Source organism: Rattus norvegicus, chromosome 3 (genome assembly GCF_036323735.1).
Source record: "Rattus norvegicus strain BN/NHsdMcwi chromosome 3, GRCr8, whole genome shotgun sequence".
In the NCBI taxonomy this organism is placed as follows: domain Eukaryota; kingdom Metazoa; phylum Chordata; class Mammalia; order Rodentia; family Muridae; genus Rattus; species Rattus norvegicus.
The window spans coordinates 62,148,191-62,172,638 of record NC_086021.1 but is presented as its reverse complement, the minus strand read 5'-3'; the positions used below and the strand labels follow the sequence as shown (position 1 = coordinate 62,172,638).

The 24,448-nt window shown below is 42.5% G+C and overlaps 1 long non-coding RNA gene and 2 other non-coding genes across 3 annotated transcripts; 2 read left to right on the top strand and 1 right to left on the bottom strand.

Annotated features, from left to right (window-relative positions):
- Positions 1 to 1,139: 1,139 nt before the first annotated feature.
- On the top strand, positions 1,140 to 1,210 carry Trnag-gcc1 (transfer RNA glycine (anticodon GCC) 1). Its single transcript has one exon. It is a non-coding gene; the product is annotated as a tRNA-Gly (tRNA).
- A 245-nt stretch (positions 1,211 to 1,455) lies between these two features.
- Trnaa-cgc1 (transfer RNA alanine (anticodon CGC) 1) lies at positions 1,456 to 1,527 on the bottom strand. The gene has a single exon. It is a non-coding gene; the product is annotated as a tRNA-Ala (tRNA).
- Positions 1,528 to 1,840: 313 nt separating this feature from the next.
- Positions 1,841 to 23,131, top strand: LOC134486362 (uncharacterized). The gene is made up of 2 exons (XR_010065188.1): positions 1,841 to 2,358; positions 7,310 to 23,131. It is a non-coding gene; the product is annotated as an uncharacterized LOC134486362 (long non-coding RNA).
- The last annotated feature ends 1,317 nt before the right edge of the window (positions 23,132 to 24,448 follow it).

Sequence of the window (24,448 nt, the reverse complement as noted above, 5' to 3'; positions counted from 1 at the left end):
GACATTGGATGAAACAGTGGCCAGGTTCCAATCTTCCTCCTGGGAGTCTCAGCTTCATCATTTCTTAAATTGCAGCAATTTACTTCACTAGGATGAAGTCCACCCGCAACTTACTCGCCAAGCCTCTGTAACTGCTAGCACGCACTACTAGCGTAGCTTGTATTTTAGTCTACTTTCTTTTTCCTGGAATCTTTCCTAGCTCCTCAGAGGTCCTTCGAAATTGTTGGAATTTTCCTTCCAAAAGTAGAGAGGCCTATGATGTCCCGATCCGGAGTCATCTATGAATTACAAACACATTTTCGCACTGAAGAATATTTCCATGAACTCGTTTCTTTCTGTTATTTTATTATTATAGACCCTGGTTTGGACTTCGGCAGTGCCTGTCCCTGTGGAAACCAGGTGAAGGTTCAGACTCCTCTGACGAGTTGACAGAGATCCCGAGACTGTCATTTCACACACAAAGTAGGAACCATCTACAGAATTCAGGTCACTTGGCCAGAGTAATGCCTCCCAGTTCTGTGGGGATTGGTATAACAGTTTAGTGTTCGCCTAATAACTTAAGTCGTGTGAAAGTTTCTAATTCTTTATTCTGATTTCTATTCCCAATCCCTAAAAAATTTCCACTTGTCTGACTATTTAAAATACATTGATAAAATTAAAATGGGTCACACACACACACACACACACACACACACACACACACACACACACACACCATATGAATGATCAAAATATCTGAAAATCTGTAATTGTATGCAGAGTATACATACACTTGTATCCTTTGCCAAGAACAAAACCAAGCAACCACAAACAAATAAACACCCCCCCAAAACCTCATAAAGTTTAATGAAAGTTAGAATAGTAAGAATTTTAAAATGTTACTATTTTGCCAATATTTAATGATCATTGAATTAAGAATTGTCTGCCATGCCAGAAACCTTTTCTGCCTTAAGAGTCTGTGATTGGTGAAACTCACCTACCTTCAATACAATGTATGTGAGATTAAAAACTTAAGAACAACAAAATAATTCTATTCCTTTTTCTGATTTTTTTAATATAAAAACACATAATTGATGAGAGAACAGCGCATATGAAAATATATCCTAGTATAGTATAAGAAAAGGCAACTGCTCGTGCTTGCATTGGTGGTTCAGTGGTAGAATTCTCGCCTGCCACGCGGGAGGCCCGGGTTCGATTCCCGGCCAATGCAGTTCCCCTTTTGTTTGAAATCTTATTTTTCTAAAATATTAGCATTATCGAGGAAAGAAACTATGAATCTCCCTTTCTGACATTTCCGTTTTACTCGTTTTTCCAGCAATCGCTAGAGCCAGTTTCTCACATTTTGCAGACTTTTCGTGTTTGTTGTGTTTTGTTTTTCGGTGTTCTGGTGGTGGGCAAAATCAGTAGTGAAAATCTTTTCATTGAGAAAGAATAAAAACGAAACTTACGGCTGCTTGGAGATGCCGGGGATTGAACCCGGGACCTCACACATGCGAAGCGCGCGCTCTACCACTGAGCTACATCCCCCAGCCTGAAGCAAGCTGCTTCACATGCCTACTTATACAATGTACTGAACGCCGCTCTAGACCAAAGATTCTGTTTGATTTCGGTAGATTCTATTATGCATTTCTTTTTTGTGTTCCCTTCTCGGGCTCTGTTCTTAGTCCATCTGAACCGATCCCGTGCAGGAAGCTGGCAGCTAAACTCAGCAGTCTCCGAGTCGCAACGAGGCGGTCAATGCCAGGTTTCCTTCGGATCCCTGAGCCTTGAACCGCCAGAGGGGCGGGACCGTGCCCCGCCCAGCTCCTTGGCCCTACTGCGCAGGCGCCGGGAGATCCCAGCCTTGTAGCATAGGTGCTGAGCTTTTCCTCCAGCTAGGTTACAGACTCGGACCTTTACAAGGAGATTAACTTTGCCGGTCCGCCGGGCAAGAGGAAAGGAACTGCGGACACCATTCAGGTGACTCAAGAGACCTGTTGCTGCATATGCCTGTCTCTTCATTTAAAGCTTTTGTGGATTTATCTGGGTATCTGCAGTTTTGGAAACCCCCTGTGTCTCAGGAAAACTACATAAAAACTATGGTTTACTTAGTGACTGTAACATTTCTGCTCTGCCGGTTGGAGGACCAAATTCACGTAGATGTTCTTTTAGATGGAGGTCACAACCAACTCTTGCAGCAGAAAATGACTTTGCTATTTGCTCCTCTTTTGCATGATTCTCAACCTGAAGCAAAATGACGCTGCCCCACTTCTTGGTGGCTAAGTGTTGTCTAAATGTTAGGGTAGGGTGGAGAACCTGCTCTAGACCGGCTCTTCATTCCTTTGCTATTCACGCCTTGGGGCAATTGGACTGACTGAGGTATGTATAAATAGTTGAGAGACATACTTAACTCTTTTAATCTCCTCGGCCTTCCCTGACCAAACCTCACCTTCGCCCTAAAGTTCCAGCTGGTTGGATGCAAGCTAGATGATTCGATGCACTATGTCTGAAATGACGTGTGTATCTCTTCCAGGTGCATTTAAAACTGCTTCCTGGTGAGGCTCAGTGGTAGAAACTAATGGTAGCAGCGTAGGTATATGATATAGGCAAAGCTGTCTCACGTTGTTTCTATTCAACCTGTTAGGCTGAGGCCAAAAAGCTGCGGCAGAATGAAGGCCAGAAGTTTCCTCGCCTTTGGCTTGTGCCCGGTTCAGCCTTCTAAAGGGCAGAATGGAAATCAGAAAACACGTTAAAAGTCACTGGGTAAACCACAAGTGTCATAATCCCACTCTGCGTTAAGAATGAGCAAATGACCGTGTTAGCTTACAACGACTTAACATACGATAACTCTGATTTTGTTTTTAACTAGAACAAGTCACACTTGGATCTAATTCAGCCATAATAAGGAATGTCTCAAAAGAAGGAATTGGGGAAACCAGCGCACACTTATCAAGGAGGTTTGCCCTATACCCAAGAATATCCCTGCAGTCCTTCTCAAGACACTAGAACACACATTTCTTTCTTTCTTTTTTTCTTTTATTATTCTCTCATATATTACATCCAGACCACACCTTCCCCTCCCTTGCCTCCCCCCAGTGTCTCCTCGACAATTTCCCTCTCCCCCATCCATAACCCCCACCCCCACCCCCCATGCACACAACCTCTCCTCAAAAAAGAGCAGGCTCCCCAGGGACATCCACCAAACATGGCTCTAATAAGCTACAGTAAGACCAGGCTCATACCATCAAATAAGACAAGACAGGGAAAGACTACAGAAGTAGTCTCCACTGTTAGGATTCCCACCAGAATACCAAAGGAACACACAGTTCTTAAACTGATTCTGAATCAGAAATTGGAGACAGCAAGAGGTCTCTACCTCAAGGTTTGCACAGGGAGAACTGGGGAGGATGAACGTTTTTCCGGTAACTCGCTCAGGTATTCTCCTTAGGATCCCTTTCCTCCACTTTCTGCTGATTTAGCTACTACAGGAAACCTTCCCTTCTTTCTCAGTCAATTCTGGTTTGCTTGTTTGCTTGTTTGTTTGTTTTGGCTTCTAAGGCAGAAGCTTAATAATAGTGTAGGCTTGGGACAATAATAGTCTTGAACTTGGGACAATTCTCCTATCTACCCTGAGTTGTGTGGATAATAGAATAGACATGCTGCAAGCCTGGCTCTCAGTAATTCTGAAGATTTCAGAGCTGAGACCAAGGAAGCCTCATCTTAAATGCTCCTCCTCCACGTCCACACACCCAAAGCCCCTGGAGATTCTTTGGCTGAAGCAAATGAGCCCTGACTATAAAACCAGTGGAGGCTGTGAAGGGGTGTCACTGGCCTGGCTTGGCCCAGGTGAGTAACTTGAACTTACTGGACCATTTTAGCACCGTGGTTGATGGAGAGATGAAAAAGGAGGCAGGTTTCAGAAAGCTCCTTGGTTCTCATCAAGATGAGTTTTGTGTGCAAATAAAACTGCCCCCGTAGCCTCAAAGGTTTCAAAAGGCTGATCAAATATCGCTAACTATATAGAATTTAAAAACCCAAAGCGAACTAACCAATGGAACAAGCAAACCACAACAGCGAAACCAAACTGAGGTGCATTCCAAATTCTCTTTTCACTTTATTTGGGGGAGGGGGGCAGGGTCTCACTAAATTGCCCGGGATGGCCATGAACTGTGCAGCTCAGACAGACCTTGAACTTTCAATTCCCCTGCCTCAGTCCCCCAAAGAGCTGAGTCTCAGGCTTACGCCACTAGAAGCAGCTCAAACCTCCTCCTGAAGGAAGTGGTGTTGTCTCTGGTGCTGTGCTCCCTTATCCTGCCTCAGGTCTTGGCACTCGTGATCTGGCAGGCACTGTACATCCCTCTCTCAGAGCCAGGTACAAGTCGCTACATCCATCTCAGTCCAGGAAGTGGCTCTCCCTCCTTATTCCTGACTGGGCCTTGGAATCTAGAATCACTGGGACAGCTTTTGAAAAACAAAACCAAACCAAACCAAACCCCAAACAGTTGTTTGTTTGTGCCCAAACCTGGACCAACTGAGTTAGATTCTCTAAGGATGAATACAACAGCAGTTTTTTTTTTTTAAAGATTTATTTATTTGTTATATACATGTAGCTGTCTTCAGACACACCAGAAGAGGGCATTGGATCCCATTACAGATGGTTGTGAGCCACCATGTGGTTGCTGGGATTTGAACTCAGGACCTCTGGAAGAGCAGTCAGTGCTCTTAACCGCTGAGCCATCTCTCCAGCCCCAGTTTTGTTTTTTTTTTTTAATCATGGGTGTTCACATATACACATGCCTATATTTGATAACAAGTCCATGTATCATGTGGACTTGTATCACGTGATTGGTATATATACACATCACAGAATGACCACAGGTTCATTAATCCATCAAAGCCTAGGTCATACTTTAAACCCCAGAACTTATTCATTTTATAACTGGAAACTTGTACCCAGTGTCCAAGTCTCTCCGTCTTCCTCTCAGCAGTATCTTTTTAATTTTTTCAGATTTCCCTGGGTAGCTAAGGCTGACTGTAGCATGCCTTCCATGTCCACAAGCGAGGCTTAACACTAAGTGGGTGGCTCTCAACCTTGGCCACATTTTAGGATCATTAGGAAGGCTGTAAAACTAGACAAATACTTGGATCTCATCCACAAATGCTCTCACTCAATAGGTGTAAGGGTGGCCTGGGCATAGATGCTCGACAAGGCTACCAGGTAAGCCAAACATGAGTCGAGGTAGAGTATCGTTGCATTCAAGTTCTTACTTTCTCAAGTTTGTCACTTTTCGTGTGAGCATCCAAGGCTGCCATCATTCTGAAAGTGGAAGGCTCATTGCCCAGAGCTCCCCCACACTCAGGAATTAGTGTGGCTGGAGGATGGAGCTGACTCATCCCAACTTCAATTCCTTATTTTCCTTCATGTAAATTCAAACTGGTGGAGGCAGGTGTGTTTGTGCTAAAAATGAGCACATCTTATCCTCATCTTCTGTGCTCCCTACACCTCATTCTTATGGATGGATTCCTTAAGTGGATGACCCCGCTGATTCACTGTGAACTTGAAGGCTCAAGAAGAGGCTAGGCGATGGGTGGAGGGAGTGCTGGTTGTACTTGGCACCCAGTATGCTCCGTGCTTGTAACTTTCTCGGTTAAACTCTTGATGGCGTTACACAAGCAGTTTTTCAATACACTATTTTGGTTCCTCGGGATCATAACTGTTAGTAATTCTTCACCTCCACGGTTAATTATCATTAATAAAAATCTGAGGGCCAAGAAAGCTGCTGATTACATTTATTACAGAGGAACTTAATAAACATTACTCTTTTTCAATACGTATCCCAAAGTGAGAAATTATGGTGATCAAAATTAACATGTAGAGTCAGAAATAGTCATCTTAGATATTACATGGAAAGTTGCAGATTTTACCACTTAGATTCTGGTTGCAAATAGCATGAAACAGAAGGAGGAACATATTTAAGAGGAGAGAGACATTACAAAATTATCACACATCTGGAAAGTATCAATGGACAGTCATTTTTAAGGAGGGTTATTTTAAGATTAGAAGGACTGAAATAATAATGATCTTAGTGTGCTATGAAGGATCTTTTCTGAATTTAAATGGTCTGTTAGATGACAGGAGTGTCTTTGGTCTCCATTTCCCATCATTAAAAATGGAGTACATGGTTGTCTCTGACAATGTCTCTAATTGCTATCTAGCCTAGCCCCCGAGGTGAGGTGTTATGTTTTATCTGTATGAATTTCTCATATCAGAAAGCACTGCTTGGCTCGCTGCATGCCTGTGACATGTGCTGCCTTAGAGTTCAATGAGGTCAGTGGTATAAAGAATGTCTAGAGTTAAACAGACACATGGGATTCTACTAAGGGATAAAGGTAGTGGGAAACAGAATTGTGTGATGGCTCTACAACTTAGTAGACTCTCTCTCTCTCTCTCTCTCTCTCTCTTCATCTTTATTAACTTGAGTATTTCTTATTTACATTTCGATTGTTATTCCCCTTCATGGTTTCCCGGCCAACATCCTCCTCCCCCCTCCCCCTTTCTCTATGGGTGTTCCCCTCCCCATCCTCCCCCCATTACCGCCCTCCTCCCAACAATCATGTTCACTGGGGGTTCAGTCTTGGCAGGACCAAGGGCTTCCCCTTCCACTGGTGCTCTTACTAGGCTATTCATTGCTTTAGTAGACTCTCTTAAGGTCACATGACTGCAAGTGGAATGGGTAAACTTTACAGCATATGAAGGGGAGTGTGTGAGGGATGGATGTGTTAACAGTAGAGTGGAATCTCGTGGGAAGCTCCTCATGAGCACTGAGTGTTTCATGTAGATAGGAAAAAGTTAAACGGTGGTGCACAGATGATGAGAGTGGATGACCACCACCATTTCCTATGCATGCAGAAGGAGAAAAGCACATCTTTGGCATAGATAGGAAACTATGGTTCAGATGACAGCATACCTGTGAACTGTAATTGTGGGTGAATGATACCTGTGTAGGCTACTAAACTGAGCCAAGCGAAGCCCAGGGATAAATTGAAACATGACAGAAACTAATATTCAAGAACATTCGAAATTGTTTACACAGCAGAGAAGCTGAAAGCGAAAATCAACCCTGCTTTACCTCACCTTTGAGCCTGTACCCCAAGGTTGCCCCTTCCAAGAATGCTGTTTGTTCTTAATACCTGTTGCCCATTGTATGACAAGAGGTCTTCTTATCTATAGCTGGCCTCATGGCCACAGGGAACAATACCATCCCAAAGCACTTCTCGTAAAGATACATTCCAGAAACTGTGAGGCTCTCTCTCACCCCTTGTATTCTAGCAGCCTGAACCTGATATAATTCAAGCTACACAGTGAAGGTGGACAGAGAAAGAAGAGGAGGAAGGCTCAACAGCCCTGAGCTGACTGCACCAGGATTCCAATGGGTAATCAATACCCTTGAGGCGAAGCAACTTTCTCCCACCTCCCTTCCCTCCCTCCTCCCCTTCATCTCTTTTTCCCTCCTTCCTTCCCTCCCTCTCACCCATTGCTTCTCTCTCCACCCTAAATTCTAATTCATAAAGAGAAAGCTTGTCATGATTCTCCCTGGGCTAAAATAAGCACATAGACGAGTGTAGCCCATGTGACAGACTTAAGTATTTGAAGCCGTGTCAGTAGCTTGCTTTTATAAGTCAAGGAGAACGAGCTCTGGACACTGCTAATGAGGCTGGTGCACACAAGCTCACTGGCAGCCAGCAATCTCATCTTTGTTAACTCTAGGCAAAGAATATATATACTACTATTTTTGTTTACTTATCCTCTCATGAAGAGGAAGCAAAAGCAATGTGCAGTAATGACATCGTCTTCCTCAGCATCACTTCCTATTTTCTACTTATTTGTGACTGGTTGCAGGCAAATGAAGAAGGGGAAAGACGCTACAGCTTTTCCTCTAAATTCAGAAGTTTAACTCTCCAAAGATGGGACTCAGGTTGTTCTCTACCACTTGCTGGCTTCCTTCCCTTCCCTTCCCTTCCCTTCCCTTCCCTTCCCTTCCCTTCCCTTCCCTTCCCTTCCCTTCCCTTCCCTTCCCTTCCCTTCCCTTCCCCTCCCTTCCCTTCCCTTCCCTTCCCCTCCCTTCCCTTCTCTCCCCTCCCCTTCCCTTCCCTTCCCTTTCCCTCCCCTTCCCTTCCTTTCCCTCCCCTTCCTCTTCCTTTCTTCCTTCTTTTCTTTGTTCTCTTTCTCTTTTCTTTTTTCTGTCTATGTAGCCCTTCCTGTCCTGGAACTCACTACATAGATCAGGCTGGCCTCAAATTCATAGAGATCCATCTGCCCCTGTCTCTTGAGTGTTAGGCCAACTTTCACTTCTTTCTTTCTTTCTTTCTTTCTTTCTTTCTTTCTTTCTTTCTTTCTTCCTTCCTTCCTTCCTTTCTCTCTTTCTTTCTTCCTTTCTCTCTCTCTCTCTTTCTTTCTTTCTTTCTTTCTTTCTTTCTTTCTTTCTTTCTTTCTTTCAACTTCATGTTGATTGTGAATTTCACATCATGCACCCCAGTCCCACTCATCTCGCCTTCCCTTTGTAACTATCCTCTGTTCTTGCAACTTCCCCCTGGTGGGAGAAAAACATCAGCAAGATAGAACAACAACAACAACAATAACAAACAACCATCCCGTCGTGGAAGCTGTAGTGTGTCACAGTATACCCTGTTGACCAAATGCTCATTACAGGGAGTCATTGGTCTGATTTGAACTCCTCTGGGACTCCTCTCACATATCCTGTCATTGCCTCTGTCATGGAGATCCACAGCTTTGGATCCAGCAGTTCATAGATGCGGTAGATGTTGGGGTGGGTCATCTATAAGCCCTGGATCTGGACCTGGGTGGCAGCTGATCACCAGCTCTCCCACACTCACACCAGGACAACCACCCCAGCACTGCCCCAGCTAGCTCACCTGATGGGGTAGCTGGCTAGGGGCAGGGCTAACTCTCTTGCTCTCATGTCCTTAGGGCCAGCATGCCCAGGTGAGGGCTGCAGCCAGAGAGGGGCAAGGACCAGTTCTTCTACTTATGTCCCTTGGGCTAACTTTCCCACACTGTCCAGGGTACAAGTGGGGTCAGTTCTCCCACTCATTTCCTCAGGCAGGCTCACCAGTGACTGAACCCTGGAAACCAAGGCAGGCTCTACTGTACTTCCTGAGGTGCAGGGCAGCTCTATCGAGTGCTGCTTCCAGTGAGGGGTTTGGCCTAAGACCTGGGCCCAGATGGCAGTCCAGACCAGGGATGTCCATATGATCTTTGGTGGTAATAGACTCTCCTGCAGCTACAGGGTGACAGACCCTGGGCAGCAGTACGAGCTGCGCAGGCCACAGGTAGCATTGCTGGCTACTCACATTTGCTGTTCCTCACTACCCAGTTTCCAGTTCTACCTTCTCCTTTTCTCCATCTCTCCCCCACTTACTTGTTTATCTTAAAGGCGACCAGGGTCTCAGGAGTGCTAAGTCCCATGTGATGTGTGTAGTGTCTGGTAGGGGTCATCTCAGGCTTGCTCTGCCTTCCCGATTCTAACTCTTTTCCTTTATATGTTTATTTATCTGTGTTTGTGTATGTGTGAGCGTGTGTATCTCCTGGAGCTGGAGTTAAGGTAGTGCTCTTAACCCATGAACCATTTTCCTAGCACTAACTCCAGCTTCAAGAGATCCAGTGCCTCTGGCCTCTGTAGACACATGCAGAAAGACATGCAGAAAATTAAAATAAGATACATCATTTTCAAAAATAAACGTTTTACAGAGTATGTTGGTTCGCCTTTGTAATCACAGCACTTGGAAAGCTGAGGCAAGAGGAGCACCATGAGTTTTGGTCAACCAGATCTACATTGCGAGTTCTAGGCCAGCCTGGACTTAAAAATGACACTCTGCTTCAAAAACAAAAATAGAACTGCAAATGTTGTACAGAATCTCAGTGGGGAAAACTCCATAGCAAAAATAAAATAACCCAGGATACATATGTAATCATATAACACACCGAAATAGAACTATATAACAACAACATACCTATATAGATGCTTTCAATGCACTAGACAAATTTACTAATGTAAGACATTTCTAAGTATTAATTGATTAGGAATATCCTAGAAATGGGAATATCAAGAGGAGATAGCATCTAGTGTTCTGGCTTAAAGAATTCCACACAAAGTGCCAAAGGAAAAGAAAGCATTTGAAGGAATGTATGTTTTAATTTTGGTTTTGGTTTTGAAGGAGAACCTAGCTATGTAGTCCAGGTTGACCTTGAACTGCTGATCCTTCTGCCTCAGCCACCAAGTGCTTAGATTACAGGTGTGAACAACTATATCCAGGTGACAGTGAGTCTTGGTGGTAGTCATGAACTCTATTTCTATTTTGTTCAATTTGGAATATACTCATCTGTGCCACAGGAGAGATTAGGTTGATACTGACACATTTTTGGAGACAAGAAGAGGGGTTTGGCATTGAAATATGTGTATGCACTTGAGTCAGTCAAGCTTGATGATGGGTGCCTAAAGGCGTGGCACTCAAGAGGCTGAAGCAGGAGGACTTAGAATTCCAGGCCAGACAAGTCAGGGACATTGCTTCTGAAAGGATCTACTATTGAGAAAACAGAGTTATAGACTAGAGGGTGTTTAAAGCCATCAAATGAGACAGGAAAGAACAGGCAATGTAAAGATCAAGAAAGAATGAAGAAGAAGGGTTCTGGAGACAGAAGAAATCTAGATCATCTCAGGGATCCCAGAACAAAGAGAAGGCTTTGAAAAGGTGGCTAAGGGCTGGGGACTGGGATCAGCAATAAAATGCTTAGCACACAAGGGGCCCTAGAAATAAACTTCTGAACTGCAAAGGGAAGAAAGTCTAAGCTTTAAAGGACCAATACCTGAGGAGTTACGCAGCAGACTCCAGACTTAATGTTTCCATTGAAGTGAGGAACGTGAGGAACATCTGGTTATCTTTAGGAACAGTTATTTCACTATAAAAATGAGTGCTAATTCTCCTAATAAGTGGTGTGTAATTTACAGTGGTTCTTTCTAGGACAAGTCCCTGTCTTTCTTTTACTGAAACAGCTGTTTCATGCTCTCTACCATTGTAAAAATATTCTTACCTTAAAGAAGTTGCCTTTGGGGCAAACTCATCTGGAAAAAAGATAGGACGAGTAGACACTTTTAAATCATCAGGACCTTTGCAAATGGGAGAAGTTCATTCTACTATTCTTGTCTCTAGCTCCCAAATAACACTTATTCATTTACTCAGTGAGCAGATCTCTAATGGACACCTATCAGAGGCTAAGCCCTATGTTAGAGTGTGGCATCTCACAGTGATACAGTTAGTGCCATTTCTGACCTACTACACTTAAGGTCAAAGGTTTCACAGCCAAATGCCAAAGATTTATCTGAGAGACGAATGTGATAGTGTATGGCTGTATGTTCTTAGAATCTAAGCACGTGGGAGGCTGAAGTGGACAGTTGGTCATGAGTACGTGGCCACCTGGCACTACATAGAAAGACCATGTCATCAAAATAAATAGAAAAATAAGCAAGCAAACAAATAAATAAATAAGAAGCTATCAATGATGTGAAAGAGGTATGGTTGGAAAAGCTATACATTCTACACGAGCACACAGGGAAGCTTGGTCCGTAGTTAAGGCATCTGGAGCAGTCTGATGATACTTGGTGTGAGCAACAGTTACACCTTGAAGATAGGCAGGGAGATGAAAAGATCATTCAAAACATAAGAAGCAGAATAGACAATGACAGAGGAGCCAAAGCCATGATGATGGGTTTAAGGAAGAAAAGAAATCACGTACACGGGATGCATGTGTGTGACTGTAGAAGCGTGCACTGTTGTGTGGACTATGGAAAGTAGGAGATGGAGCAGAGAAGCAGAGACAAGATCCAGCTCATGCAGGGCCTGGGAAATATCACAGAACCCAGACAGCCCTAGGTTGAATTCAGTGGAGGCGACAACTTAAAATATCATTTTACAAAAATGGGCTCTGGCAAGATCATCAGGTCAAGGTGCCCAGCCAAGTCTGACGACCCGGGTTTATTCCTGGAACCCACATGGTAAAGTCTGACTCAGAAAAGTTGTCCCCTGATCTCTCCCGTGTGTTATGGCACATGCCAGTATATACATGTATACATGCAAACACACATGCATGCACACTAAATAAATAAATACATGTAGGTAAAATTAAAAACAAGCAACAAAACCCATTCTAGCTGTAACATGTTGAAAAACTAGAAAGGCAACCAACAGAAAGCAAAGAGACCACTGGGGGCTTTAAAGAAAAAGATATTTTTTATTATGTATATGAATGTTTTGCCTACATGAATGTAAGGGATGTGTACAAGTTCAGCACATGTGCGATTCGTGTCCATGGAGGTCAGAAAAAGAGAGCCTTGGATCCTCTGGAACCAGAGTTACAGGTGATTGCGAGCTGCCATGTTCGCTAGGAGAGCGCCAGTGCTCCTAAACCCTGAGTCATCTCTCCAGCCCCAACTGAAGCCTTCTTAGCATCCAGTAGAGTCCATTTTGAGAAAAAGTATTGATCTAGAGAACTCATGCAGTCTGTTATGGTGACAGCCTATGCATAAAGTTTTATAACGAATGTATATGAAAATTATGATATTGTTAATATTTGCATTAAATAGAATATATCATTAATATATTATTTAATAATAGGTCTGTTATAGTGACAGTATATTAGTGATATTAAATATATATTGTATATGTATCCAGAAAATTAAAAAAAAATCTACATGTGTGGTTCACATTGTATTTCTGCTGGATGGCACAGGTTGGGAGCTTCACGGGAAATGGAAAAAAGCCCAGGAAGAAAGATCTAGAAAGTTGGTTTGCAGAATTCACATATAAACTGGGTCCATAGGGGAGACACAAGAGGAAGGAATAAAAATACTCTCAAGGTTCTCACTTGAGCATCTCCATGAAAGTGGAGGCTATTCTGTTTCTAGAATATCCTTGGGCTAAGAAATTACTGTTCTGCCTTCAAGATGAGGGACGAATCAGTATGTTTGAATGGATGTAGAATGTATCAGAAAGAGGAGGCTCTGAATGTGTATAAAATGCTCCTCAGTGAGAGGGAAGATGTATTTACCTTATCATAGGAAAAGCAGCAGGATAGGTTCTGGGCAAAGTTTGTTAAAGACAATGGGTTATAGGTGTGTGAAAAGGCTTTTATTTAGAGTAAGAGGGAGGTTGGAAAGAGGGACACACACACACACACACACACACACAGAGAGAGAGAGAGAGAGAGACAGAGAGAGAGACAGAGAGAGAGAGAGAGAGAGAGAGAGAGAGAATAGGAGAGGGGTTATTGATGAGGGAAGTTGATTTATAACATTTAGCCATCCAATAAATACTAGTTTCTCTTAACAGCTTACATAAAAATCAATAAGTGATTCTATTTTGTAATTTCATATTAGAATCATATTCTATTCCTCTCTCTACAAGTACATAGAGATAGGTCTGTCTTCACACACACACATACATACACACACACACACTCACACACACACACACACATTCACACACACACCCTCCTCATTATCATACATGAATCCTGTTTTTAGATAAAAGATATTCCTGAAAATTTAGGGGAAATTTATCGAATTGTGCATGTTCTCTGGTCATTGCAGCTAGAGAAAAGATGGTCTTGCAGCTAGCTCTAACAAAAGAACTTCAGATATATGCTCAAGCAATGTCTAAAGGCCATGCCCAAGTGGAAGCAGCCTTTTTAGCAGCGGATTTTGGTGGTGCCGACTACTGAATGAGGAGGAGATGGACCACCTGGTTGTCAATCTGATGGCTAAAGCTATCGTTTGGGGTTTGGGAGGCAGGGTACTTACCTCTGCTGATTCTCCACCTACCTCTCTGTAGAAGATGGGTGGCTTTTACAGCTCTTCAAATGTCGCAGGTTTTTGTGAGGATTCAGTGGGAAACTGCACAGAAAAGCCCTTTGCAGCCTGTGAAATGCACAAAAACCAGTTAGATGATGGGGGCTCTTGCCTTCCCTAGAGGGAAGGCTGTTTTGGTTTTGACATAAGGTTTTATACTGTAGTCCAGAATGGTAGGATGACTTTTAACTGGCAGCACTCCTCCTGCCTTGCCCTTCAGAATGCTGGGATTACAAGTGTAAGCCAGTGTACCCGGCTTAGTGAAGTTTTTTTTTTTTTTAAATCCTGGCTGGTATTGCATTGATAAAAATTCATTTTCATTACTGGGATTAAGAATTAAAGTATAGAATTATAATTTTAAAAATTTTAATGTTTTTACATGTATGGGTGTTTTGTTTGCATGCATACGTGTGTATCATGTGTACGCCTAGTGCATACAGAAGCCAGAAGAAGGTTTTGGATCCCCTGCAACTGGAATTACAGTTGGTTGTAAGCCACCATGTGGTTGCTGTAATGAAACGAGGGTCGTTACCCTAGAACAGTCAGTCAGTGCTTTTAACCACTAAGGCATTTCTAAAGCTACTAGAATTATGATTTTTTTTAAATATATGACTATCCATTGGCTCTTATGAGATCTGTAGGGTTCCTGTAAGATTTTCTTTTGTCAGTGCTGACAATTAAATCCCCAGCTGGTACTTGGTAGGCAAAAGTCCACCACTAAGCTATGCCTCTAAACCCACCATCTCTCTTTATGTTCCTAAAAGCAGGGGTCGTCGACAGGAATGGTGGAGCTTGCCTTTAATTCCAGTCTCTGTGAGTTTGAGGCCAGCAGCCTGGTCTACAAAGTGAGTTCCAGGATAGCCAGGGCCACACAGAGAAACGCTGTCACAAAACACTAAAGCAAACAAACAAAACCAAAGGAGCAAACCAAAGGAACGTCAGAATCTGGATGACCACTTACATGAAGTTCCCAGTACCCAACACCTCCACAGCTGCTCCCAGAGTCTCTTCTAGATACAGTCTCAAGACCCTGTAGCTTTTCGTGTGTAGTGACGTATGTCTATAATCCCAGCTCTTGAAAGGCAGAAGGATCAGGAGTTCAAAGTCAGCCTTGGCTACACGAGACTATCTCAGAAAGAATGTGTGTAGGTGCCTGGATGTTACTTGCCGACTGCACAAAACCCCATGTTCAATCCCCAGAACCAGCAAAATAAAAGGATAGATATTATAGCCAAATCTTTTATAGCCAAATCTACATGCTGTACAATTCACCCACTCGACGAATACACATCAGCAGTTTGAAATATATTTACAAAGTCATGAAACTGTCCTCTTTATCTCTGGGTCTGTGGAGCTGAGCATAGGTCTTACGCAGACAGAGGATGCGCTGTATTCGGTGTGACAAACTCATTGTTTGCCCCAAGAGTGAAGATAAAAGAGACAAATCATTGCACGCCTTGCATGCCGCCTGCTCTTCCTCTGCTTTCCTAGCACTGATAGCCGCCTCTCCACCGATGTCCGCTGCCTTGGAACAAGACAAGGCTACTACAGAGAGAACACAGATGTCAGAGCACGGACTCTTTCCCTCCCTGCAAGTTGGACAAGCCTTGGCCTCAACTTTCTAGTCTATGAATCAGAAGATGTTTGTGAGGGAAAATGAATCATGCTGCGAGTTGGAAGATTCCTCGGCGGCTGCATAGGCTGCTTCTAATTCAAAGGTCTTTCTCTCCTTTACGGATGCAGATCAGCGCGGCTTCCTAATATCCTTGGACAGACCTGATTGACATTTTGGTTTATCGGCTTCCAGAACTCTGCTGTTGACTCAGTTCTCTGTTTAATTAGGAGGGAAAGGCTGTTAAACAGAAACAGTTAATTGTGCCCATAAAGGTAAGTGTAGCAGGACAATGGAAGCTTTGCAGAATCACAACTGTTTAGGCTGGTGGCTTAGATGCTTTGAGAAAATCCATTTCTTACTCTACAGGGAGAGGAAAGTGCTCTAAAGAGAGCATTACCAGGGAAGCTAAGCAATGCTCTTTTCCAGTGTTTCCCTGAGAGGGTTTCTGACTTTGTGGTATGGTACACATTGTTTTTTCTTTATTTTTAAATGTCCTCTCAGCAAAACAACAGTAGTAACTTCCTCATGATGGCCTTACCAGTGTGGTAAATTTCTGAAACATGAATATTCTTTTGTTTGTATATTTATATGAGTGGGTGTGCCAGTTACACATCCCTAGCCTTCCCTCTCTCCATTGGAAATCTACTCAAGGGAGGAGTCACATGAACATGAGTTTAAACCACAGTGCTCTCTACTCTCTTTCTCTCCCTCTCTCAATTCAGGTAATCAGGTCCTTTTTATAATGCCAGCCACTCACACTGGGGAAGCTGTGAAGTGGTAGAGATCCCTAGAACACAGGAAACTAACTCCCTATGTTTATGGGCTTAACCAAGGTGTCTCGGAGATTGGCAGATCAGCCAAAGTCCTGGACAGCATATAAGACTAATTCAGAAGCTAGTCCTATTGGCCCACCCTGCCTTGGGGCTGCTACAATTTAAGACCTTAAAGGAAGAGACTGGGGAGGATGTAGGGCTCCTCTTTACAAAGGCAACCTCTGAAATAATTTAAATAAGAATTGCTGCCGTAGGCTCAGGGTTTTGAACGGTGGGTCCTCAGTGTGTGGCACTGTTTGGGGAGGTTTGGGCAGTGAAGGAAGGAGCTCACTGGAGGCAGGCTTTCAGAGTTTAAGCCAAAACCACTTCCATCTCACCCTCAGCTTTCTGCTTCTGCTGCTAGGCCTTGCTGACATGATGGATCTTATCCCTTTGGAACCATAACCCCTAAGACACTCTTCCTTCTATGAGTTCCATGGTCATAGGATTTGTCTCAAAAACAAGGCTCACTAATACATAGCCCCTTACTTACAGGTATACTCTCTGGCCAATGTATATACCAATGTACTTACTATACACAGAAGAAGGAAAGGCCTGGGTAGAATGATGGTTTGCTATAGACAGAAATATTCTCTCTCTCTCTCTCTCTCTCTCTCTCTCTCTCTCTCTCTTTCTCTCTTTCTCTCTTTCTCTCCCTCCCTCTCTCTCTCTCTCTCTCCCCCCTCCCTCCCTCCCTGCTCCCTCCCTCCCTGCCCCCCACCTCTCTCTTGGGTTTTGCTGTTGTGTTTTGTTTTGTTTTGTTTTTAATGAAATCAGGTTGTTCTTGAACTCTCCAGTCTACTGCTTCTGCTTCCCAAGTGCTGGGATTGAAGCTCTGCGTTACCATACTCCACCTGCTTCCCATAAACTCTTAAAGAGCATGTAGAACACTCCTTTCTTTTACAGATGAGAAAATTAGGGCCAAAGTCTGGTAGAATTTAACTAGAGTTTTTTTTTTTTTTTCTTTCCGTTTTCTTTTCTCAGTGTAGGTGGTTACACCTTTAGAGGAAGTTGTGTTTAATTAAAGTTTACTGCTAAATAAAATACTGAGTTCAGGATAAGTCTCTAAAGCCATGATGAAGAAATTCTTAGCTCCTGTTAACAGCTCAAGCATTATATTTTTTAAAAAAATAATCATGAAGTTAAGTGAAAGCGGAGTGCAGGTTATGTTTTAAAACTGGTTATTTTCCATGCTGTTAAAATAAAAACAGACCACAAGTTATGTTTAAGGTTGCTTCCTTTCCTGTGCTGTATACACGAATGTCATTTTAGTATAAAGCTCACTTCAAACTCTCTATGAATGTTTTCCAGACTCCAAAGAGCTCTATCTGGAGATATCCCTCAGGAGTTGGTAGTATTTTTCCATATCTGCTGCCTCCTGTTTGAAAGCCCATGACCCTTCAATAGTACCCCCATGTATGACCTGAAGTCACCCAAGAGCCAGGAAATCCCTTGTCATCCCAGCCTTGGTAAGTTTTGGTTGCCATCAGCCATGTCACAAATAGAATTCAGGTTTCCCAGTCAGTCTTTCCAGGGACCCAACTCACCTCTCTCTGTTTGGGTTTCCATGCTGACATTTAGAAAAACAACAGTCACTCAACTCACAGAGCCTTTTCTCTATGCTCTGTACTAATTTTAATATTGACTTTCTCCTAAAAGCTCCAAAACATTTTAAGGATCCCCCCCCTTTTCTTTTTTGCAAGATTAAGCTTCCAAGCTTGTATTTTTAAAGTGCTTCCAAATTTTTTCTTAACATATGTTGCACGAAGTCTGTCCTATTAACAGAACCCAATCCTCTTCCAAATAGTAGAAAAATCCAAAGACTTAGCCTTTCCGATAGCATTTCTGGGCTGCACAATTGCTTTGAGCTTTGTGCTTAGTTCAGACCATTTCGACTGGGTTGGGTTCTCCCATATCGTTTGTCTGTAACCGTCAAAGATTCTGAGGACAAACCACTTCAGAAACACTCAGTTCGATGTCTGTCTGGGTAAGGACACTTTTTGTTGTGTTCATGAGGACAGGAAAAGAATTTTAAGAAACAAACACAGTGATATATCACTTGATTCTAACATTTTTTTTTTTTTGGAACAGCTCTCTTTTATACCCCCACTCCCTTCTACTCAGGAAACTCTAAAATCACAGGATTTGATAAATATGTGTAGCAAATTAAGAATTTTCGAGAGGTGTTATATGTGTGTGTGATTAAGCACTTTGATGCCGGAACCACAGCACTTGGGCTTGGAGCTGCGTTTCTGCTACTTCCTTCCCAGGCAACCTTGAGAAGGTCACTCTGTGCCTCAGTTTCTAAAGGGGAATAATAAAATGTAAGTGAAGATAAATATCAAGTATATGCAAATCTATTTGGACATGCCTAGTGCACAGAAGCAATAAGTTTGAGCAATTTCTATATAGCTGTAAATACCAAGAATAAAGCTACCTTAGGACGCAGCAAACGTGTATTCCCCAGGACATAGGCTATTTTTGGGAGGAATTTGAAATAAGTTTCATACATTTTTATTCATTGTCTTGCAATTTTCTCTCACTATTTATTTTATTACAATTGCCAAGAATGATTGGGATTTTTATGTCCTGTCTTGAATTTCAATTTACCTCATAAGAAATCATCTTCCAGTAGGAAATAGTTAGGGTTCTTCTGTGGCTGTTACTTGGGATTATATGATGCTTTGACATCCATTTCACGCTAGGTTTAGGAATCTTTTTTGTTGGCTTTGACAAAAATCTAAGCCACTGAGATACTAGGATGCTGTTTTGAAAGGTGTGGTATCCACCTATGGGATACAGCATGGGAGAGATCAGGGATACAGGACCAACCTCTAAGAAGGCCCTTCATGAACTCTAGCCTGATCTCTTACAGAATCTTGGCAAGGCTTGAGGCTCAAACGAATATCCAAGGCGTGCTCTGGGTTGATTGGTTCTTGATTTACCTTGTTTGGTTAGGTTCAGGAGCTCAGTTCAGTCTGGACGTGGTGGAACGAGTCTGTAATCCCAGCAAACTGGTAGCTAATGAAGGAGAATGTTAGTCTGAGATCATTCCAGGCTACTTGGTGAGACCCCATGGCAAAAAAAACCAAAACAGTTCAGTTATACTAGGATTGAATCAGATAAATGAAAAAGACAATGCACTAAAGAACGTCAGTGTCTTTCCCAGTACTAAGACTTCCTTGTTCTAAACTTGACCCTGAATCCCTTATGTTCTAGACCTAATTTAGTGACTGTTTTCTGGACTGTATTGTTATCTAGCTCTTCCATGTCGGCAAAGCTCACTTTCTTGAGCAGGCACTGGCACTGACAGGCTTTTTGTGTTGTTGTTTCCTTCAGTGTGGGCTGTGGATTCAACCATGCTACAGCTTCACAAAGGGATCTCAGCGCTTGTTTTCAGCTCCCAGTGTGCTAGCTCATATGTTGTTGCCAGGACCATTCCCTAGATAATCTGCATGCCTGGCCTTGGCAATAGATCTCCCTAAGGATGCTATCCTGTGAGTGTGCAATTATAACCCACGCCAAATGTCAACTGTCTGCTCTGGAGGCCTGGAGAGTTAGGCTATCGTAACTCTTTCCTGAAATGTGGTGCCAGTATAACACTGTTAACCAGACCCAGCTCTACACACACACACACACACACACACACACACACACACACACACACACACACACACACAGGACCCACAAGAGAAGCTTGGTACTACATATGTCTTTGAAAATTGCATTTTTTTCAAATGCAAAGTCTGTTTTAAGTTGTAAGAAAAGAAGGTAGGTTGTAGATTAAAACTGCAGACATATATTTACAGGTCTGGAGGCTGACAGGTTCCAAAAGCTCTAGCAAATTCATTTGTTTGATGAAGTCTCCTTTCATGGCATGTAGAAGGCAGCTTCTTGCCTTTGCAGGGTGGAAGGGGTGTTTTTCAGGTCTTACTTTTTGGGAGTGACTAATTCCACTCATGACAGTGCTGTATTTATGATTTAATTACCCCAGAGGCTCTATCTCCACACACCATCATATTGAAAGTTAGGATATTAGCATACGAATTGGTGGCAATACAAATATTCAAGACATAGTATATTCATAAAAGAGCTAAAATTATGATAAAGATGTAAACATTGGCTAAACTATTTACAAAGTTGTAAGCCACCTGGAAGAGGCATTTTAGCACCCGTTCTTCCTTTATCTAGGAATTATATACAGTAACAGGGTGGTCATTTTTATTGCTAAGAAATGTGAGTTATGAGTTTCCACATCTTTAAAGCTCATATTGATTACCTGAGTCATTTTTTTAATTGGGAAAGACTAATAAACCATCCAGTGGTAGATATTATCTGTCATCTAAGACAAATGAATGTTTGTATGTTAATTATGCTTAAAATACAAGTATAAATAACTTTGCCACAAGTACATAGAGCAAGTATTTGATGCAGACTGAGAATCAGAGATGGTGTCTCAGTAAGGTTTCTCTTTTTCTCCCTTGCCCTCTTCCCTGTCTTCTTTTCTTGCTTTCTTTCCTCCCTCTTTCTGTTTGTTTCACACATCTGCCTGTATTTTTCTTCCTTTGAAATCTGACTAAAGTCGGGTCAGGTGGGTGCATAATACCTCTGATCCCAGCCATCCAAAGATTAATGCAAAAGAATGTGAGGCCCTGGGTAGCCTAAACTATGCAAACCATTGTAACAGTAGAAAGAAAGAAAACCTAGGCAAGAGTTTCTCTTATAATGCACAAAAGCATTTATTAGTGAGACTTAAAATAGATTATAAACATATATAACTTTGTAGATAACATAAACGTGTATACAACAGAGTCAATAATACATTAAATTTCAACAATGATTATTCTCTAACAATTTGAGATCTTAATCCCTTCTAGCTTTCTATGTACTTCAGGCTTCAATGGAAATATTTATATACCTCAACATATTAAGCAAACGACAGTTTCATTTCCATCAAATACAATGTTGACAGCTTATTTAAATTTAACACAAACTGTTTTATTACAGCCAGTAAGGCATATGAAGGGGTTGCTATATGGGTAGACAAAAATAAAAATATTTCAAATTGAGACTATGGGAGGAATTAAGATAGTCCCCAGAACTTTCACTTCCTTCTTTCCCATTCCAGGGTAACTTTTGGATTTGATAGTTTAGCATTAATAGTTTCAGGGATAGGTTCTAGGTGTTCAATGAAGCAAGTTAATTTCCTTTTACATCTGTATTGGTTCAGGAAACACCCAATGAATTCCTAGCTGGGTTTACTGGCTCATGGTTCCGTCAATCTCCTTAGAGCTGGATTTTTTGCTCCTTCCTTGGCTGAAAGAACAGCATATTTTCTCACAGTATTTTTTGTTGTTATTGTTGCTTTAATGAAACACGTGAGTGTGGTAGTATTAACTGTGAACCGTGCTTATTTACTCCACAAACGTGGAAGCTCAGGATGTAAACTAGACCCTGGTGTGGACGGTCTTGTGAAACGCAGTGTGTCCATGGCACGATTCCGTGGAAGGTTGGTTGGAGAAAGATCCCACGGCAAGACTGAGGTTAGAGAGAAAATCTGTTCTTTATTATAACATTGCTCTTGCAACATGAACTTCAGTCCCAGGAAGACTCTTGCAGTTCCTTCCAAAGGGGCAGTCCCCTCAGAGATTTGCTGGCATCCCGCTTGCCCTACTTTGTACGGTTTTCACATCATTTCTCAAAATTCATACCGAGGATCATGCTTCTTTCAACATGGATCTTTGAGAGACACACCCAAACTGCGGCCCGGATGAACGTTTAAGTATACTGAGGGTTTGACCTAGACACCATCCCAACAGCTACCTTGGAGCAAAACCAAAGGACAAAGAAGAGAATGGACTGGCGCATAGGAAAACAGAGCATGGGGTGGGGGTGGGGGTGGGGGTGGGGGTGGGGGTGGGGGTTGGGTTTGTACAGAGCTATGTACCCACCGCAAGATGCAGCTGCTTCCCTGGCCAGTGTTACCGTTGATGACTCAGCAAGAAAAGTTAACTTTCACTGCTCAGGAAGAGAGAAAGAGAACTGTTGGAGTGTTTCTTAGGTATGGGACTTTGTTCTTATATTTATCCTCATCTTTATAAAAACGTGTCAGATTTAATTAGTCTCATCTTTCTTGCTCTGATTTTTATTTTGAGATAAGGTTTCAGGTAGCCCAGAGAGATCTCCCACCATGTAACCAAGGATGACCTTCAACCCTTAATCCTCCTGCCTCTACACCCCAGGTTTGGAATTGGGGGGAGGCCACAATGCTCAAGTCTATTACTCTTATTAACGTCAGGAAAATAGCGACAATCACCCATCCAGCCGTGTGCTTGCTAAGTGTGAACGTTAACGATGACGATGATTATAATCTTTAAAGTGCTTCGTTACAATTTCACAAGAGAAACAGTAGGAATGTTATGGTAGGAGTTAAGATGGGTCCAGTCTTAGAGCAAAAGGTAACCCTTTTCTGGAAGATACGGTTACCTCCTGAAAGGACCATGTTTCTTCTGCAGACACCTGAAAGATCCCTGACGTGTGTGCCAGGCCAGCTATGTTCTGGGGCAGGTGAGATGGCTCCTTAGGTAAAGGCTTCACTTTAACATGAGTTCAGTTCAGATGTAGACGGTGGAGAAAGAGAACCTGTCTTCTGTCTTCAACATGCATGTAGTGCATGTACCCCTCAAACAAAGTAATGATTTTAAAAATGTGTTTATTTCCTTTCTGCTCTGTCTCAAATTTCTACAAAACACAGAATGGATGTTTAGTGAGTGTTTAATAAATTGTTGCCTCTTAGCAATTTAGTTCATTTCCATGCGGGTGATTTTTTTCATTTAGTGAAAATTACCTTCTTTTTTCCCTCTCATATATATCCTGATATATTATATATATATCCTGATTATAGTTTCTCCTCCTATGCCTTCTAGTTCCTACTCACCTTCCCTCCCACCTGGATCTACCCCCTTTCTGTCTTTCATTAGAAAATTAACAGGCTTCTGAGGGGCAATAATAAAATAAAATAAAGTGAAACAAAACAAAAACTAATAGAACGAAACAGATGGAAAAGAGCCCAAGAAAAAGCACATGAAGCAGATATAGACACAGAGATCCACTTCTGCACCCACTCAGGAGTCCCATAAAAAACACAGAACTAGAAGCCATAATTTATACTCAAAGGGTCTGTAGGGTAAGAGGAGAGGAAAAATATAAGTAAGATATAAACAAAAAATATGATAATTTTTTTAAAAGCCATAACAACATAAGACAAGGGACCTCCAAAGATGCCTGTGTGTTCATTTTCTGTTGGTCTACTGCTAGACATGCATCCTACCCCCACTGACGTGTGTACGCACACTGGGGAGTAGTCGGTCTCCCCAGTGAGACTCCCTTAGAGAAAAGTAATGTTTAACTTGTAAATCAGTATCAATTGGAGATAGCTTCTGGGTCAGTGTCTACTGCTCCTTTTAGCTTTAGGACCCCATCTGGTATAGACCTGTGTAGGCACTGTGCATGCTACCCCAGTTTCTCTGGGTTCCTATGTCTACCAATCCTATTGACTTAGCAGATCTTTTTTTAAAGTTAAGGCCCACTCTGTGTGCCTCTCCTTCTACGGGGTTCCTTGATCTCAGAGGGTTTGATATTATTATTTGTTATTTAGGGATGGGCGTTCCAAAGTTCCCTCTCCCTCTCCTTCTCCATCCCCCTCCCCCTCTCTTGCCCCTTCCCTCTCCCCCTCTCCCCAACCCCTCCCTCCCTATTATCTGGCTGTGGATCTACGACACCTTTGTTCCTATCTGCTTCAAGAGGAAGCTTCTCTGATGATAGCTTAGCAAGGCACTGATTTATGAGTCATTGGGAGGGAGTCATTTTATTGCTAAGGCTTTTTTTGTTTGTTTTCTTGTTTATTTTAGAACAGTAAAGTTTTGTTTTACCCTAGGTCCCTGGAGTATCTAGTCTTCATTTCTTGATCACTCAAGTAGTGGCAGGCAGGAATAGGTTCCGTTTCTTGGAGTGGGCCTTAAGTCAAATCAGACCTCGGTTGGTTACTCTCACAAGGTTTGTGCCACCATTGCCCTAGCATAGCTGGAAGGCAGGACATCTGTAGTTTGTAGTGGCTTGTG